We start from the raw sequence: 13,259 nt of genomic DNA, 5'->3' as shown, positions 1-13,259 counted from the left end.
GTCGAGGAAATACTGAGGAAAAATTTCCAAGTGATGCTCAACTCAAATCCTACACCTACCAATCCCTTGAGTGAAGCCATTGGAAATCTCAGACAGTTCAGTCAATTTTTTCAGTGACAGAGACGAAGTTCTTCTGGTCTCTGAGGAACTTGTTCTGACTGAGGAGTTAGGAATTCGCCAGTGTGGATTGCCTACACAGTGAGGAGCATGATAGCCCTGAAGAATTTGATAGTCAAATTTCCGACCGTTGTTGTGCTACGCTTCAGCTGTCCCAAAATATCTACCCACCTAAAGGTCATATCATTGAAGGGCATTTATGTCTTATCATGTTGGGCTGCTCCCTAGGCTATGAATAGCCACCCCCTACAACCACTAGCTGGTTGGCTGCTCCGAGAGAAACTGACACTTGCCATTTGAGAGCATCCCATCCTCCGAGGACTTTGAGTGAAAATCATCAAGTGAGGAAACCCAAACCCAAACACCTACAAACCCAAAGTGATTGAGCATCACTGAAGAGATTGATCTTGCGTAGATCTGACGCTTGTTACCTTTGAAGACTGTGCTTCTTCCAGACGGTTAGGCGTCATGGTCTAGAGCATCCAAGAGGAAATTGTGGATTGTCGAGTGACCGAGTTTGTGAAGGTTTGGAAGTCACCTGAAGACTTACCACGAGTGATTGGGCGAGGTCTGTGTGACCTTAGCTCAAGGAGAATACGGTGAGGACTGTGTGTCCGGAACTGTGTGTCCTCAGGTTTAAATACCTAGCCGCTCCAACCAGACGTACAACTGACACAACAGTTGGAACTGGTCTACCAAATCATTGTCTTCACCAAGCTTACTGGTTCTATTTCCTCAACTCTTTCATTTCCTCATAACTGTGTTGTGTGCTTGTTCATATCTATTTGAAGACTTTGACTGAAGACTTTCTCAATTTCCTCAGTTCAATTTCTTCAGTCTGTTTGTCTTCATCCTGTGTTATCCTGTGTTTACACTTTCTGTACTCTGTGCTTGTCTTCATTTCATCATGATGACCATGCTTATGTTCTGTTATGTTTACATCTGAGTATTTATTCCGCTGCAAGTAGTTCTTCGCTTAGGAATTTCCTCACCCTGAAATTCCTCAGTGAAGAATTCATAAAAATCACCTATTCACCCCCTCTAGTCGACTTAACGCACTTTCAAGTACAAATGCTCCACCATGCGGTTCTAGTAGTAGTACTACTCGTACTACTAAACCTTGCGCTTGGCTCTTCGCCTCTTCGTGAAGTCGAACAATGATGGTACTCCGCATGTTCGGTACTACAGTGTATGCCTCTGGCAATCTGACACCGAATGAACTGATGCATGTCCACCGCCTGGGCGAGGGTAGGTTGCATTAGTCAAAAGGCGTAAGCGAGCTTCACCTTGTCCTGCAAGCTTCTCCTCGTTCTGCGAGTTGACGGCACACACCAAAAAGTAGTGCTAGTCCATACTCCCTCCTTTCTAGTTAATATGGCTTAATCTTTTTTGCGGGTAAATGAGAGAGCTTTATTCATATATAAGCATTCTTAGGACGATCAGCCAAGACACTGGTCACTAGGAAGCGTGGTACCCCACAAAAAAAGAAGTAGGAAGCGAGGTGTTTCATCAAGCCAGCTCTCGGCCACATTCAAAGTGCAGCAAGCACGGTTCGCACAAAGATGCGCCGCAAGGTTTGCTGACCTGTTTACATGCTGAATAACAAAAAAAAGAGGAAATATTACCGAGCGCTCCTATTTGTAACAGGATATGAGCCAGAATTAAGCGAGAATTGTGGCGAGTGTTGCATGCAATCAACTTCCATTATCACATGCGAGAACCCTCGAAGAGAACCAAATGTGTTGAAGATTGCTTTATCACATTTTAAAAATATAATAAGAGTGCAGACGCTCCTCCATCCGGTTCCTAGTACTAGTATAGTACATACCTCTATAGACTATAGTAGTAGTACTAGTACTAGTAAACTTTGCGCTTGGCTGTTCGCCTCTTCGGGAAGTCGAACAATAATAGTACTAGTATAGTGTATGCTTATGGCAATCTGACACCGAATTAACTATTGCACGTCCACTGCCTGAGCGAGGGAGAGCTTGCATTAGTCAAAAGTTTCTCCTTGTCCTGCAAGCCACCGTGCGCAAGCTTCTCCTGTCCTGCAAGCTTCTCCTCATTCGGCATGTTGACGGGACACAGCAAAGGAATGCTAGTCCATACTGCCTCCTCTGCGGTTAATATGGTTTAATTTCAAACGAGATAAATACACTGTCTGTCACTGTATTTGTAAAAATACGGTCAGTGGACTTCATAATACGCTCATTGCGCTCAATATGTACATTTTCCGGTGTTTATACGGTCACTAGCTCACCCTGGCTGAGTATGTGTGTGCATGCACGTGTAGGTTGAGAACTTGAGCGTGACCGTGTGTGTTCCGTCGCGTGCTCGGACATACATGCATTAGGGCGTCGCGTGTGTTTTTGCGTCCATGTGTATGTGTGACTGTTGCATACACATAGGGGAGTACGTGAGCAGTGAAATCACACAGTAAGTTAGTCGGAAGAAGCAACCATCATTTCACTCTTCAATGACACGTACGCAATATAAAATGGTTGATATGGAGAGAAAAAGAAAACCACTATATATACACTAGCAGGAGCCTAAGCTACAAGCCTGCTTGCTTGGGTTGCTATCTTCACAATCATAGAACGACGGTGGCCACACCGCTGGTCACATATCCGGCCTGATCCGCGCCCTTGTTCTGCGTAGACGCGGTCGACATCGGCGAGGGAGAAAATCCACAGTCGGTGCGTCCCAATCGGGGGTCACCGCGGTATGGGCCGATGCCGCGTCCCAACCGCCCTTCTAGCTATAGCCCGGCGTCCCAGGTAGTCCATCTTCCTTTTGGAGCGGGCTTGCTCCACTACCGCAGGTCCCACGTATATCCATCTCCATGTCGATCTTTCTCTACTTCTACCGGCTTCTACTTGTGATGAGTTTATGTCTCATGAACTAGTGCCAGTACTATTATTCTAATCACACTCCTTCAATATCTTTGCCATCAGGGATGCTCAGCTCGATTTTAGTGGAACTTCACAAAAGCATCGTATGATCCGAGGGTGCAGCCCTCTTTCCTTCGACAGGTTCTTCCTGGCCAGGAAATTAAATCATGTTTAGGGTTTAGGGCCTAAGTTGTAGTGACCCCATCAGTAGTTTTTCTTTCGTACACGCTCTCACAACTTTTTTCTTTAGTTGTGAAGTAAATATTGGCTATGATCTGTGAATCATTGAGATGCATCAGCATGCGTGTTAGTTTTCCTTTGTATTTGATGGAATGTTGTAACGGGGCAACCTTGGAGTAGGAATGAAAATGGAGTGGAAAGTTTCCGTTTTCCCGGAGAAAAAATGGAAATGGAGAGAAACCAACGTTTCATTTCGTTGGATCGCGCCATCGAGCAAAACCAACGTTTAAATCACGTCTATCGCGTTCGTGTCTCACCCTCCTCCATGGCTCGACCCCACACGGTCGCTCGACATGCCACTCACCACAAACCGAGTATACGATAACTTTCCTGCCTGCTTGTCGATAGATCGTGCCATGGAGTACTAGTACTACTGGAAGAGATTGACGAGTTGGGGGAGGACAGCTAGCTGTAGCACGGACTCCCAAGAACTTTTTACATGCATGTTGTGGCCGGCTATTGCGACCTTTGAACGCGGAGCAGTCGCGTGCACTAGGAAGCAGCGCGGGCGACGCTCTCTCAGCCGGTGCGCCGCTTCAATCCCGGCGCCAGTGAGAGGTCGTGTCCACTCTGCCGGGCATGAATGCGGCACTGACCGTTTCGGGCGGGAAACACGCGCGGGTGATGAAGAGGGTTCGGGTTGGTCAGGAGCGGCCGTGGCAGCGGTCCGTACGCCCGCAAACAAGAGATGTTGTACGTTAATATTGCCTTGTATATAATTAACAACGTAAATAATGTGTCAGTTGGACAAATATGATTGGAGATGGAGATGGAAATGGAATTTTACGTAAACACGGATATGCATGTCTATGTCTATGTGTGTGCGCGCGACGACTCTCGCGACCTGGAAGCGGGGGCGTGTTTTTGATCGAGTTTTCTGTCTTGGTACGTTAAAAAATTGTCCGCCAGTTTTCGTTTCTTTTTTTCGGGAATGCGCGTATTCTATTTAAAACCACTGCTATGGAGAGATTTTTTTTACTCCATTATAGCCTCTTGTTTGATAGAGTTTCTCGCGTCTCGCTCTCTCACCCTCTCCATATCAAAACAAGATGACAGTGTCCACACTATCTCTCTCCTCACCGGTGGTCACAGATCCGGCCGAATCCCGTCCGTTGTGGGAGGTGAGGAGGTGCATCATTGACGTTGTCGCCGTCGGCGATGGAGGAAGCCGATGCGCACCGTCCTCTCGGAGCCGGCGCTGGCGCGGACGAAGGTCCTCTATGCCCTTGTTCGCTACCGTTGTGTGGGCAGATCCTGCCCTCCTGCCTAAGCGACATCTCGCCCACCTGAGGTATAACTTCTTGTACTGGTCCAGCTCCCCAGGTCGCTGCATGCGGGTTTTCTGATATGCGACTACTACCCAGCTCCCCATGTATAGTAGCTAGAGTTCGTCGGCTGGTCCAACATCACCTACTATTATAGAGGAAATGCCACTCGAAAAGTTGTCCTGATTTATGCCTCGGTGGAGGTATACATGTTGTTTAGACAAAAAGTACATGGTGGTTGTGCGGTCATTGTCCATATGCTCCTATTGCTGCTGCTAATCTAATACTATCACTGGTTAAATGAAGAAATGCTTCTTTGCTTGGGTATCCTGGTTTAGTTCCCATCAAGATAATCATGATGCTTCTATTTGTTGGTGTACTTTTCACAATTCTTATTGACAATTGAGATGTCATTGTTAATCTTGTAAAACAAAGTAACAACACTATATCCCTTTTTTATATTTTTGGAAACAGCGATGCGTATCTCCATACCCGGGCATGTCTTCCTCAATTTTAGTGGAACTGGACAAAATTGGATGGCCATTGTTGTTCCGCCTCACTGTCCTCTGCCACGTGGTTCTTCCTTCCTCGAGCTTGATTACTGAGAAGAAACAGACCACAGTGAGGATTTGTCGAACTTCATAGGTGCCTCACCCAAACTTGATGCCAAATGGATGATGCATCACCACGATGACCTATCGATGCTCATGGTTGCGTCGGCTGGTGAAGCTGATCGATTTTCAATGAAAAACAAGCTGTCCTCCATCAGTGCTCTTTGCTAGTTACCCACAAAGATGACATCCTTCGTCAGTTCACCTTGGTTGCATTGGAGACGCAGTCGTCTTTCACGTTGGTGCAATTTTATCACACAATTGGCTATGAACCAAATGTTTCCTCGAAGAAGGTTCGACGTTGCTACTAAGAGCATAAGTTTTGTATTGATTTCTAAGCCTTCTCACAACTTTATCTCTAGCTCCCTGTAATTTTATTTGTCCAGCTATTAACTTTGATTAAAAAAATGGTGTGGACTAAAAACCCGGATGGACGTAGGAGCCCTCCATTTTTATTTACTCCGCATATTAGATTTGACTGAAGTCAAACTTTGTAAAGTTTGACCAAGTTTAGGCCGAACACAACAAACCATAATTATTAGAGAGGGCAAACTGTACATACTCTCAAACCTTTCCGATAATTGAAATTAAAATTCTTTATTTGTACACACTCTCACACGTTTCCGATAATTTGGCGCATGTGTGGTTTTTCACTTAAGGGAGGGTAGTGTACCGCACATGAAGGACAGGAAGTGCGACCAGGATGCGTGGATCGTTAGTTCATCGGAAGTACTCACTCTGTTCCTAAATATTTGTCTTTCAAGTGGTTTGAAATGGACTACCACATACGGATGTATATAGACATTTTTTACAGTGTAGATTCACTCATTTTGCTCTGTATGTAGTCATTTGTTGAAATCTCTAGAAAGACAAATATTTATGAACAGAGGAAGTAGCAGTTTTCTTCACTGGTACGTTAAATAAAGAGTTTCGTTTCGTACTTACAAAATTTAAAATGATTGTTATGGAGAGAATAAGAAAACCACTCCACTATATATTAGTCGTATACACGAGTACTATATGGGCACAACTTCATTGACTTTAGTGCACCTGCCTTTGGGTTTATGAGAGGTGGGCCCAAAATGTGGCTGGCCCACCTGTCATACAGCCAAAAGCAGGTGCAGTTAAGGCACCGGAGCTCAGCCCGTACTATAGTATATATATAAGCTGGAGCCTCAGCGCTTGTTCGCTAGGGTTTGCACTCTCCACACTCTCGCCACACTACATATATATATACAGGCTGGAGGCTCAGCGTTCCTTTGCTAGGGTTTGCTATATTCACAGTCTCTCACCCTCTTCACCGGATCTAAACAAGACTGCGTTGTGGCCTCAGTCTCTCTCACCCCCCTCACAGCTGGCGAAGGAGGCATCGGGATCCTGTCGCATCGGGAATGGGAGGAGGTGCAGTGTTCACTCTATCGCCTTCGGCGAGGGAGGCAATCCACTGCCGGCTGCGATTTTCTCTTTCACCCAGCGCCTGTGCGGGAGGGCCACCGACCCCTTCTTCCTCGCTGCCATACGTAGTGTGGGCAGATCCGACCTCCCGCCGCACGCCTTGCCACATCCCGACGACCCTAAGGTATAAGTTTCTTTGAAACCGTCATCGGTCTAGCTGCATGTGAATCTTTTTCGATTCTGTAGTCGAATCTAGGTCTTGGTTCAAAGAGGAAAGAAGGGTGCGGTGGTGTGGAGCATGAATCTAGGACATGGTTCAATGAGGAAAGGAGGGAGGGAAAGTAGTATAGACTAGCTATCCAGCCGCTTTGTTGGTCGAAAAGGGAAAAAGGGGGCAACCCAGTACACACATCTGTAAGGAACCGAACTCTTTGTTGAAAAGGGAAAAACAACTGGGGGGTCGGGTAGTTTGTGCAGGACTAGATTTGCTGCCCTCACATAGGAAAAAGTTTCAAAGAGAACAAATATGGGACCAACGCAGATATGCTGCTTAGCTACATACTCTGCATCACCCATTTATACGTGTGGACGCACAAGTGGCTGGCATGTCCCATGTCCCATCCACATGATCGTGCAGTGTGTTTTGAGATGTTGTGCTACTTGTATTGGTATTGTTTTAAATAAATGTTGAATTGAAGCTATTGTATTGCTCTTTTTCCCATTAAGTAGTGAAAAAATGGTACCAACCCAGACATGATGCTTGTTGCTTTGTTACAACAAACTCTGCATCACCCCCTTTATAAGTAGATGGAAGCACATGGTGTTGTTATGCCCACTCGCCCCTGGAACTGTTTATGCTTTTTCTTAATCTAATGCTGATGGTAAAATTAAGCAATGCCACTCTCAGAATTAACTACTGAACTATTTTAAGAGAATTTCTCTGTTAATATGAATCAATGCAACTGTTTAGAAATGCTACTATCCTATACTTTGTTTTCCATCAAGATAAGGTAGATGTTTCTTTTTGTGGCCGCATGTTTCATCCTCCTTTATTGGCAGTAATTGTTTCCTTTTTTGCCTCTGTTAAATCAGGGATATCTATTCAACTTGTTGCTATAGCAAACTTAAATGTCACACCGGCGACTTTACTTGATTTCAGTGCAACTGCACAAAACGAGATTGAATTTCCTATTCGTGTTGGCAGATTTGTACGTGATCTTGTGTGCGTCATGACAGGTTGGTACTTGCCTTCATCCACATGATCGTGCAGTGTGTTTTGAGATGCTGTGCTACTTGTATTGGTACTGTTTTAAATAAATGTTGAATTGAAGCTATTGTATTACTGTCTTTTCCCATTAAGTAGTGAACAAAAATGGGACCAACCCAGACATTATGCTTGTTGCTTTGTTACAATAAAATCAGCATCACCCCCTTTATAAGTAGATGGAAGCACATGTTGTTGTTGCGCCCACTCTCCCCTAGAACTGTTTATGCTTTTTGTTAATCTAATGCCGCTGGTAAAATTAAGCAATGCCACTCTCAGAATTAACTACTGAATCTTATTTCAAAACTGCAACACTTGTTAGGGATTGGCGGGATTACCATTTTTGTGGCCCCATGTTTCATCCTCCTTTATTGGCCAGTAATTGATTCCTCTTTTGCCTCTGTTAAAACAGGGATATCTATTCAACTTGTTGCTATTGCGACATTTTGCTTCGCTTAATTTTGGTGGAACTGCACAAAATGAGACCGTATTTCCATATATGTGTTGAGATCTCTTTTAGATCTTCCTCTTGGTCTTGAAAGGTCAGTACCTACTTTCCTTAGAATTAACTACTGAATCTTAGTTCAAAACTGCAACACTTGTTAGGGATCGGCGGGAGTAACCATTTCTGTTAGGGATCGTCCGGAGTACAGATAATGTCTCTGTTATTATATATCAGTTACAGTGTTTTACAAATGGTACTATCTTGCTTTGTAGTTCTTTCTACATGTTTAACCAAGGTATTGTTAAGATAATGTCTCCGCTAAAATGAATCAGTCGCATTGTTTTAGGAATGATACTTTTCTGCTTTGTCGTTCTTTATACATGTTGAAACAAGGCATTGTTAAGATAATGTCTCAGTTAATATGAATGAATCACACTGATTGAGAATTGCTACTCTCCTGCTTTGTTTCCCATTAAGATAAGGTAGATCAGTAGATGTTTTTCTTCTGGGAGTACAAGTCATCAACCGTTATTTCTCAGTAATTGTTTCCCTTATACCTATTGTTGCTTACAGGGATATCAAAATTAAAGCTCGGTTTTATTCCGACTTTGATTTTAGTTGAACTGCACAAAAGGAGCCAATGTGTCTAAGGCAAACTGCTGCATTAGTGAGTCCCGTTGGTCTTACCACTTTGCAGAAAGAAGCAGTCACTGTTTGCGCTACATTACACTAGGAATGATCGAGAAGCTTTACAGAGTATTAGTAGACGATGGTGACATGACTAGTCTGCAGAGAGGATAGGAAACTCTACAACACGTGGAGTGCACTGGGCGAAAAGTGCCCAAACAAGTACAGGAAGCCAGGACAGGACTCCAAATATGTCAATGTCATACTAAGCAACAATGATGGGGCGTCTGGGTATGGTAATCTTTTTACCGTACTTTCAGTTTGTTAGTCCACCGATTGGTGGGTTGACACTGGGGCCAATATTCTTGTGTGTGCTGCTGTGTCTTTGTTTTCTTGCGGCATATAAATACGATATCCACAGGGATGCTCAGCTTGATTTTAGTGGAACTGCACAAAATGTCCAGATGGTTTGTGTCCTCCATAATACTTGATCATGCACAATACATCGAATGGTTCTCTAATCATTTGTCGTCACCTTGAGCCACCGGACTATATGTTTGAATGGTGCTGCCAGCGTCGGCCATTAAGAAGGGTAAGAAGAAAGACAAAAAGAGAGATGGCTGCTTTACTTGTGGTTCGGAGGAACACTGGGCAAACAAGTGCCCAAAAAAGTACCAAGAAGCCAGGACATGACTCCAAGTCTGTCAATGTCACTCTAAGCAACAATGATGGGGCATCTGGGTATGGTAATCTATTTACCGTACTTTCAGTTTGTTAGTCCACCGATTGGTGGGTTGACACTTGGGCCAATATTCATGTGTGTGCTGATGTGTCTTTGTTTTCTGGCAGCATATAAATATGAAATCCACAGGGATGCTCGGCTTGATTTTAGTGGAACTGCACAAAATGTTCAGATGGTTCATGTCCTCCATAATACTTCATCATGCACAATACATCGAATGGTTCTCTAATCATTCGTCGTCACCTTGAGCCACCGGACTATCAGATGACAAACTGATGACAAACCCTGCCCGTTCCACAATCATAGGCATTACATATTTTGAATGGGCAAAGCTTGTCAAAGTTGACATTAGTTTAATATATTGGAATTGGAAAACCTTGTCAATTTTTGCTCATTGATGTTAGCCAGAAGACATGCATTTGATATTTTTGAGTGGGACGCCCTTTGCTGTGAGCAACGTCGATCGTTTTTTCCTATTCCTGACTTCAGTTCAGAAGTAAATATTTACTCTGCTAAGATGCATAGTCGCATGAATGTTGACTTATGTAAGATATTTTAAGAGTTTGTTCTGAATATTGTCTATGTAATGCCAGGCCTTGTGTTTGATTGCAAAGTTGAGCTTGGAATGTTGTGGCATGCGGCATCACGAGCTGTTCACCGTGCCTCCTGAGAATAATGCTTCGTATCGTTTTGCATGTCGATCTAATGCCAGTGATTTGCTTGTTAAGAAGATCATCCTCTTCTGTTGTTTCCGTGCTTAAGAAGTTCATCGTCTTATGTTTCATTCATAGCCTATACGACAAGTCGGGTAGGTTAGACGTGAAACCATATGATCTTCCGACCAACTCATCATCTTAGTCCGTGATTGGATCATCGTTTTCCAACCAAAACCGCTTGTAAAACTGACACTTGTAAATAAAAGCAGATGGTCTCGGGAGAAGTGCTTGGTTGGTCGATTTCGACTAGTAAAATATACACTGGTCTCTCAAATTACACGCGTAACCCGCCGGTTTTACTTACAGACCTCGGGCCCTCGGTTTCATTACGCCTGTATTTTACGCGTTGTTTCCGATGACGAGTAAATTACACTTGTATCTTAATACAGGTGTGAAATAAACAAGAGCTCCCAAGCGCGGCCTTACCGTTTCATGCCGTCTCAGTCTCTCGAATGTGCTCATAGGTGTCCGACGATCCTGGCTTCCTGAATGAGCAGCGGGCGCTGTATCAGACCATCCGTAGGGCCTGCGAGGCCCTCTCCGTCGTCCTCCGAGTTGGTGCGCTCGCCGTGGCGCCGAGCATTGTTAACATGGTCAATGAACATGAGTAATTAGGAGATGACTTTATTTTGACTGGATGACAGTAGGGACCCACTAGGGCCATAGCCCTACGTACGCAAGTGCCTCCTTATTATGTACAACTATTTTTTTTTGCTTCCTCCTGGTTTCCTGACATCACGGTCCCACACCATTGTCAACCTATGTAGTCAATATAAACAAGAGAATTGCACAAGGTGCGGCCGACAGCTGGGACCAAGCAGCTCGAGCAGTATTTGTGTTTTTGAGGCGTGAGCACTGCAGAGATTTTCTTGGCGATGTTTTCGTATTTGTTCAGAGGAGAGCAGGGTATTAACTGGGCGGGCTGTGGCCCGTCTAGCCCAGGATAGATATTCAGCCCAGATATTAATTTTTTTAAGATGAAAATGGCTAGCCCAGCTATACGTTTTTTTGAGGAATACCCATGCAAGGTCAACTTGTTATTCTCCGCCCCGCTGGGCTGCAAATCTTTCCTAGGAGGGATGCATTAGGCTTAACAGGAAAATGGGCTTTAAAATAATAAATGGGATGTAATTATAAAAACTGGGCAGTAACTATAAAAAAATGCACCAAACACGAAATTAGTTTATAAAATATTATTTATGGATTTTGAAAATCTTAATTTTTTATTGTTGCGCGCGCAATGTTTCGTTGGATTTTTACGTAATACAAATTTATATTTAATCTGACTAGAAATTTCGGGATAAAAATATTTCAGATCCCATCAAAATGTGGGAAATTTTATTGAATTCTGTCTTGAACGGTTGGTTGAAATTATTAATCGTTGTCCTAGCTAGAAAATGGGTTGTACTTTTAACAAACTGTAAATGGACTGTAGTAAATTCCATTACAATTCAAAAATGGGCTGTACATTCTTACAAATCGCAAATGGGCTATAAGTTCTCTGCCACACACTTGTGGGCCTACTAAGTTGACGCGTCCCCTAAAACAAAGAAGTTGATGCGTATGCAAGGCTTTGTCAACTTATTATAGTCAACACATGGTTCTAGCAGCAGTGGCCGTTGGATGTCTATCCAACGGATGCCGTGCTTCTTCTTCAATCTCGGATATTCTAGCTTCGGCCGCCCAAAAAATGATTCCTCCCCCTGACATCTGGGGCACACTGTTTCGGAGGATGACATGTGGGCCTACTAAGTTTATGCGTACCAAGGGCTTTGTCAACTTAGTCAATATAAATGATTCTAAATGCAGTGACCGTACGATGTCCATCCAACGGCCATCGTGCTTCTTCAACCTCTGGTCTTCTTGCTCTAGCCGCCCAAAGCAGCGCCGGTCGTGCCGCCTGCTCCTACCTCCCGTGGCCGGCTGTGCTGCCGCGGAGGCCTCACCGCCCCCTACTACTCCCACCGCTGGCCAGGCCATCCCTCTACTCAGCCACACCCCCTGTTATTCTGCGGCGACGACAGCCTCACACCGTAGCCGAACCAATGAACCCTCGTACTCCTCTCCGCGCGGGCTTCCATTGCCGCGTCTTCCCCAGCTCCGCGTCGTCCCCTTCCTAGGCCTCGCCGTTGTCCACCGCCCTGGCGCTCTCGGCGCGGCGTGGTCAACGTGGTCAAGGAACGACTTCCATCGGAAGAGTACTGTACGTGGAGAGGCTGATAGCTGGGTCCACGGCGGCCGCAAGGAAGTGCCTCCTTATTACGCGCAAAATAATTATTCCTCCCCCTGGCAGCAGGGACCCACCGGATGGTCCAACGTATTTCGCGAAAAAAAACGTTTCCCCCCTGACTGCTGGGACCCGCCAGCTACATCTTCGCACGCAAGGAAGTTCGTCGGGGAAAAAAATGTTTCTCCCCCCTGACTGCTGGGACCCACTAGCACTACAAAAAAAAGACACATCCGTGACATTTTGGGCCGAACGAAATTTTTTTCTGTCATAGATATGACACTTCTATGATGATAATATTGACAAAACCCGGTATCATCATAGATGTGGTGGGCTCCTACTTCTATGACAAAAAGTCATGATAGAAAATGGGCTTTTCGTCCTGCGCGGGGCGGAGACGCAGCTGCATGACATTCTTTGGGCCGTCCATGACGGGAAAAACCATGGTAGAAGCGAGGGGGAGGAAAATTTCGGGGAGTTCCCGGTTACGGTGGGAGGTCGGGGGCCAAGCGATGCGCGTTTCTCTCGTACACGTACGTGCGTGTGTGCGAGGCGTTGGCTCTAACTGAACCCGAGCGAGGCGTTGGGCTCTAACTGAACCCGAGCGATTGCACTGCAGGCTACGCGTTACTGAACCCGAGCAATCAATCGATGGCTGTTAACTGAACCCGATCGAGTGATTCCTTCGCTACTGCTGCTAACTGAAGCCGATCGATTGG

This window comes from Triticum aestivum, chromosome 1D, assembly GCF_018294505.1.
Source record: "Triticum aestivum cultivar Chinese Spring chromosome 1D, IWGSC CS RefSeq v2.1, whole genome shotgun sequence".
Classification (NCBI taxonomy): domain Eukaryota; kingdom Viridiplantae; phylum Streptophyta; class Magnoliopsida; order Poales; family Poaceae; genus Triticum; species Triticum aestivum.
The sequence above is the reverse complement of the archived record's forward strand: the minus strand, read 5'-3'. Positions refer to the sequence as shown.